This window comes from Chrysochloris asiatica, unplaced genomic scaffold, assembly GCF_000296735.1.
Source record: "Chrysochloris asiatica unplaced genomic scaffold, ChrAsi1.0 scaffold00087, whole genome shotgun sequence".
Taxonomy (NCBI): Eukaryota; Metazoa; Chordata; class Mammalia; order Afrosoricida; family Chrysochloridae; genus Chrysochloris; species Chrysochloris asiatica.
The window spans coordinates 961034-967320 of record NW_006408605.1 but is presented as its reverse complement, the minus strand read 5'-3'; the positions used below and the strand labels follow the sequence as shown (position 1 = coordinate 967320).

Here is a 6287-nt window from a genome sequence, read left to right as displayed (position 1 = left end):
ATCACAGGAAGACCAGTTAATGCCACTATTATTCAAATTTACATACCAACCCCTAAAGTCAGTGATAATGAAATTGAAGAATTCTACCAACTTCTTCAGTCAGAAACCGACCAAACATGCAATCAGTATGCATCGACAATTACTGGTGATTGGAACGCAAAAGTTGAAATAAACAGGAAAGATCTGTAGTTGGAAAATATGGCCTTGGTGATGGAAGTAAAGCTGGATATCGCTTGATAGAATTTTGCAAGACCAATGACTTATTCATTGCAACTTTTAAAAACAATTTACACATGTGGTCCTCACCAGATTAAATACACCGGAATGAAATTGACTACATCTGTGGGAAGAGACAGTAGAAAAAAATATTATCAGCCAAAACAAGGCCAGGGAAAGACTGTGTAACAGACCATTAATTGCTCATATACAAGTTCAGACTGAAGCTGAAGAGAATTAAAACAAGTCCATGGGAGTCAAAATATGACATTGAATATATCCCACCTGAATTTAGACACCATCTCAAGAACAGATTTGATGGGTTAGACATTATTTTATTTTGGAAGACAGTTACCTGACCAACTAATTGTAATATCTGTGCCCATTCCAAAGAGAGGTTACCTAATGGCATGTGGAAATCATCAAACAATATCATTAATATCACATGCAAGTAAAATTTTGCTTAACTTAAAAATTATTGCAGCCGTACATCAACAGGGAACTGTCAGAATTTCAAGCTGTATTCAGAAGAGGACACGGAACTAGGGATATCATTGCTTACATCAGATGGATCTTGGTTGAAAGCAGACAATATCAGAAAGATGTTTATTTGTGCTTTATTGACTACGCAAAGTCTTTTGACTGTGTGTACCATGACAAACTAAGGAGCTCTGGTAGCGTAGTAGTTACAAATTGGGCTGCGAACCTCAAGGTCAGCAGTTTGAAACTGCCAGCTGTTTCATGGGAGAAAGATGAGGTGTTCTGCTCCCGTAAAGATTTACAGCCTCAGAAACCCTGTATAGGGTCGCTATGCATTAGAACTGACTCCACGGCACACAGCCACCACCATGACAAAATATGCATACTACTACAAAGAACAGGTATTCCAGAATAGTGCATTGTGCTCATCAGGAACCTGTACATAGACCAAGAAGCAATAGCTAGAACAGAACAAAGGGATATTAATGGTTTAAAATCAGGAAAAGCGTGCCCTAAGGTTGTATCCTTTCACCATACTTGTTCACTCTATACACTGACCAAATCCGAGAAACTGGATAATATGAAGAACATGGCATCAAGATTGGAGGAAGACTCATCCACAACCTGTAATATGTAGATGATACAGCCTTGCATGCTAAAAGTGAAGAGGACTTAAAATACTTGCTTAATGAAGATCAAAGACTACATTGATATTCAGCATGAATTGCACCTCAATGTAAATAAAACAAAAGTCCTCACAACTGGACCAATAACATCCATATAAATGGAGAAAAAAAATTAAAGCTGTCAAAGACTTCATTTTGCCTGGATCCACAATTAACACTCATGGAAGCAGAAATCAAGAAATCAAATGACATATTGCATTAGGCAAATCAGCTGCAAAAGAACTATTTAAAGTGTTCGAGAGCAAAAATACCAGTTTGAGGACTAAGGTACACCTGACTCAAGACATGGTATTGTCAATTACCTAATATGGATGTGAAAGTTGGACAATGAATAAGGCAGACTCTAGAAAAATCAATGTATTTGAATTATGCTGTTGGAGAAAAATATTAAAAGTACCATGGACCACGAGAAGAACAAACAAATCTGTGTTGGAAGAAGTACAGCCAGAATTCTCTGTCAAAATCAGAATGCGAGACTTTGTCTCTCATACTTTTGACATGTTATCAGGAGGGAACAGTACCTAGAAAAGGATATCATTCTTGGCAAAGTGAAGTCAGCAAAAAAAAAAAAAAAAAGAAAGACTCCCAGTGAAATGGATTGACACAGTGGCATGAGCAATGAGCTCAACCGTAAAAATTACTACAAAGCTGTTTCAAGACCTGGAAGTATTTTGTTCTGTTGTGTATAGGGTCGCTGTGAGTCAGAACTAACTTGATGGCACCTAATAACAACAAAAAATATTTATGATTTTCCTTTTTCTTGTTTTGATGTGAAAATATATTAATTTATTTTTAGATTACCCTATAATTTATTAATTTCTTCCCCAGTTTAAAAGAATCTGTTTTATGTTGAAATCTACTTGACTTCCTCACCATTTGGAAGTTCGGTAACTACACTTTTCCCTCTTTTGCTTGTAATTATCTTCCTTATAAATTTATATATCTGGCTCTTCCTGTAAGTGGCCTGAAGTAGGCTCGTAAAATGGTTTGCTACTCACTTGACCCAGAAAACCCCACAAAATCATGCAAATCCAGAGGTTCAAATCTCTGGGTCCATTTAAAGAACACCTACGCATATCCGAAAAGCCACCAAGTATCTTAAAGATGTCACTTTACAGAAGCAATGTGTACTATTCCAGCGTTACAATGGTGGCATTGGTACGTGTGCCCAGGCCAAACAGTGAAGTTGGACACAGGATCGGTGGCCCAAGAGGAGTGCTGAATTTTTGCTGCACATGCTTAAAAATGCAAAGAACAATGCTGAACATAAGGGTTTAGATGTGGATTCTCTGGTCATTGAGCACATCCAGGTCAACAAAGTCCCCAATATGCACCACCAAACTTACAGAGCTCCTGCTGGTCAGATCAACCCCTACATGAGCTCCCCCTCCCACACTGAGATGATCCTCACTGAAAAGGAACAAATTGTTCCAAAATCAAAAGAGGAGGTTGCACAGAAGGAAAAGCTATCTCAGAAAAAAAATGAAGAAACAAAAACTTACGGTCCTGGAGTAATTAAGCTTAAAATTGAATGCAAGTAAAAGTAAAAAAAAAACTATATTTCTGGTTCTCTTTTTTTTTTTTTTTCAGTTTTCTAGGATTATTGTACTTTGGATATTTCTATATCTAGATTGATGGAATCCTGGGGTGGCACTGTGGGTTAATGCACTGGAATGCAAGGTCAGTTCGAACCGCAAAGTTGGTAGTTCAAGCTCACCAGCCACTCCTCAGAAACCCTATACAGGGTGGCCATGAGTCAGAACTGACTCAACAGCACTTAACAACAACAAAATATCTGGATTGAGTTCTTAATGATGTTGCTGTCTATGTCATTCTCAAGTTGTAATCTACTGTTATTGGTTCTCAGTCCAAGGAAGTCCCTTTATAATTTTTGTAATGTTGGTCTGGTTATTAAAAATCCATTTCATGTCTGTTTATCTGGAGACATGCATATGTTGTCATATTTCAGGGACAGTTTTGCTGGGTATATGATTTTTGGTTGGCAATTATTTCTCTTTCTGAGTTTTGTATATGTCTTCCCATTGTCTTCTTGACTGCATGGTTTCTGCTGAGAAATCAGAGCTTAGTCTTATTAGTTCTCCTTTGTAGGTAACTTTTTGTTTTTCTTGAACTGCTCTGAGGATTCTTTCCAAATCTTTGATTTTGGAGATTGATTATGATGTGTCTTGGTCACTTTCTTTTGGGGTCTATCCTGTTTGGAGTTTGTTCAGCTTCTTGAATGCGTATCTTCTTGTCTTTCAAGATGTTAGGAAGGTTTTCTTCAACAGCTCTTCAACTATTTTTTCTGTGTTTTTTTTTTCATCTCTTCTTGTACTGGAATTCGAATCACCTGAAAGTTAAGTCTTCTTCATGGTATCCCACATGAATTTTATGCTTTCTTCTGATTTTTTCCTTCCTTTTTTCTGACAATTCTTCTAACTTACCAGTATTGAGAGATTTATCTTCAAGCTCACTCATTCGGGCTTCCATTGATTCTAATCTTTTCCTTTGTTCTTTCAATGAATTGTCCATTTCTGAAATCTTAGTATTAATCTTCTGGATTTCTATATGCAGGTTTTGCATTGTCTCTAATCCTTTGTCTATTTTGTTTGTTTGTTCCTTAGTGTTTTCCTGAATTCTTCCTTGTTTTCCTCGACCTTTCTGTCAATAATTTGAAGGAACCTAAACATCATCCTCTTTAATGCTTTTTCAGGTAGCTACCATCAGTTTTCCTCAAAAATGCTTTCTAGTTCTGCCTCTTGGTCACTTGTTTGGTCCACTCTGTCTTGTTTCTTCTGCTTTGTGTGAATGGAAATTGTTGCTTCCAAAACACTGAGGTGTCATTGCATTTGTATTTAAGTGATGACTGTATATTGGTGTTCCTTACGCACTCACCAACTGCCTCCTGGTGAATGTGACTAGAGAATGGAAGTGTATGCACTGTTCTCCATTCACTGTGCAGCTCAGTTTAAGATGGATTTAACTGAGGTTGTTGTTGTCATTGATCAAGTGTGTAGCAGCTGGTATTGGCTCTTTCCCAGTGGGTGACAGGGAAGGGGGCTGCAGAGGAAATGGTTGTGGGTGGGCTGTATGAGCATGGTGGCTGTCCGCTGTTGAGTGAGGCAAGAAGAGAAAACATACATTAGAGAAAAAAAACAACAAGTAAACAATAGTGAATAAAGAAATAGTAATGGGGAAAAAAGAAGTAGGAAAAGGCGGGCAATGACTAGAAAAATAATACAATCATCATAAAGAGACAAGAGGGAGAGAAAACAAAAACATGGAAGAGAAAAAGAAAAAGAAAAAAAGCACTAAACACAATTAGACAAAGGGATGAGTAAAAGAAAGAGACCAGAGAATAGTAATGGAAAATTAAAAGCAAAAACAAAAGAAGTCACACAGTGGCAAGGGGTAGAAAAAAGAAGAAAAATAATCAAATTAAAAGCAAGTGAAGATAAAGAGAAGAAGAAAGGGAACAAAAGCTAAGCAAACAAAAACAATAAAAGGAAAACACCAGGGCAGGTATTAGACCGAGAGAGGAGAAAACTCAGGGAGTTCCTGCCAGCCAAGGAGTTCACATGGTGGGTGGGCAAGAGATGACATGGTTTTGCCTCATCCCTAGATGGAATTTCTATAGGCCCAGGTGTTGTTTGTTCTGGGCACCCAATCCAGAAGCAGTTCATGTAGACCCCTAAGCAGCTGGAATCAAAATCTTTCTGTACCATAGGGCAACTAGGGACAAGAGGTCCCACTAGACCAGAGATGGCCAGAACTGGCTCTGCAGGCCTCACCTGAATCCAAAAAATGGGTTTGGTGCAGACAGCTCCCAACTCACTTTAATGTGACTCATAATGAATGTGTGACTCACCACCATGTGGCTCCAACTGCCTGGAGAACAGAAACTACACTAGTGGTGAATGCAAGTAGGGGTTGGCCATACTCTGGTGAACAACATAATGTAGAGTACAAGAGAAAAGTAGCCTCTCTCTTCCCACTAATAAACAGTATGCCTTTGCACTACGAAGTTGCCCTCTGCCTGCAAAATTTTTAAATGGTCATGCCACACTTGGCCGGTCAGCACAGGTCATGTGTCTGCTTTGTTTTGTTGTTTGTATGTCTGTTCAGCTATTTCTCCCACTGAGGGCTAGTCTATGGCTGGCCAGGGCCAGCTCTGCATGTTTGGAGCAGGATCCAACTGAATCCAGGTGCTGAGGTTGATGCAGGTAGTACCCAACTCATTTTGATAGGGCTCACAAGTGAGTGGCTCACCACCACACAGCTCATGTTGTTGTTGTTAGGTGCCATCGAGTCAGTACTGACTCATAGCAACCCTATGCACAACAGAATGAAACACTGCCCAGTCCTGGGCCAACCTCACAATTGTTGCCATGCTTGAACCCATTGATGCTGCCACTTTGCCAATCCATCACACTGGGGTCGCTCTCTTATTCTCTGACCCTTCACCTTACCAAACATCATATCCTTCTCCAGTGACTGCTCCCTCCTGACAACATGTCCAAAGTTTGAGAGATGAAGTTTGGCCATCCTGGCCTCCAAAAAGCACTCTGGCTGCACTTCTTCCAACACAGATCTGTGTGTTCTTTTTGCAGCCCATGGTACTTTCAATATTCTTCTCCAACACCATAACTCAAAAGCATCAATTTTTCTATGGTCTTCCTTATTCATTGTCCAGCTTTCACATGCATATGAGGTTACTGAAAATACCATGGCTTGGGTCAGGCCCACCTTAGTCCCCAAGCTGAAATCTTTGCTCTTCAACGCTTTAAAAAGGTCTTGTGCAGCATATTTGTCTAATGCAATATGCTGTTTTGATTTCTTGACTGCTGCTTCCAAGGGTGTTGATGGTTGACCCAAGAAGAATGAAGTTCTTGACAATTTCAATCT

The 6287-nt window shown here is 39.3% G+C and overlaps 1 pseudogene; it reads left to right on the top strand.

The window, feature by feature from the left end:
- The first annotated feature begins 2364 nt into the window (after nucleotides 1-2364).
- LOC102820657 lies at nucleotides 2365-2923 on the top strand (annotated as a pseudogene).
- Nucleotides 2924-6287: the final 3364 nt, after the last annotated feature.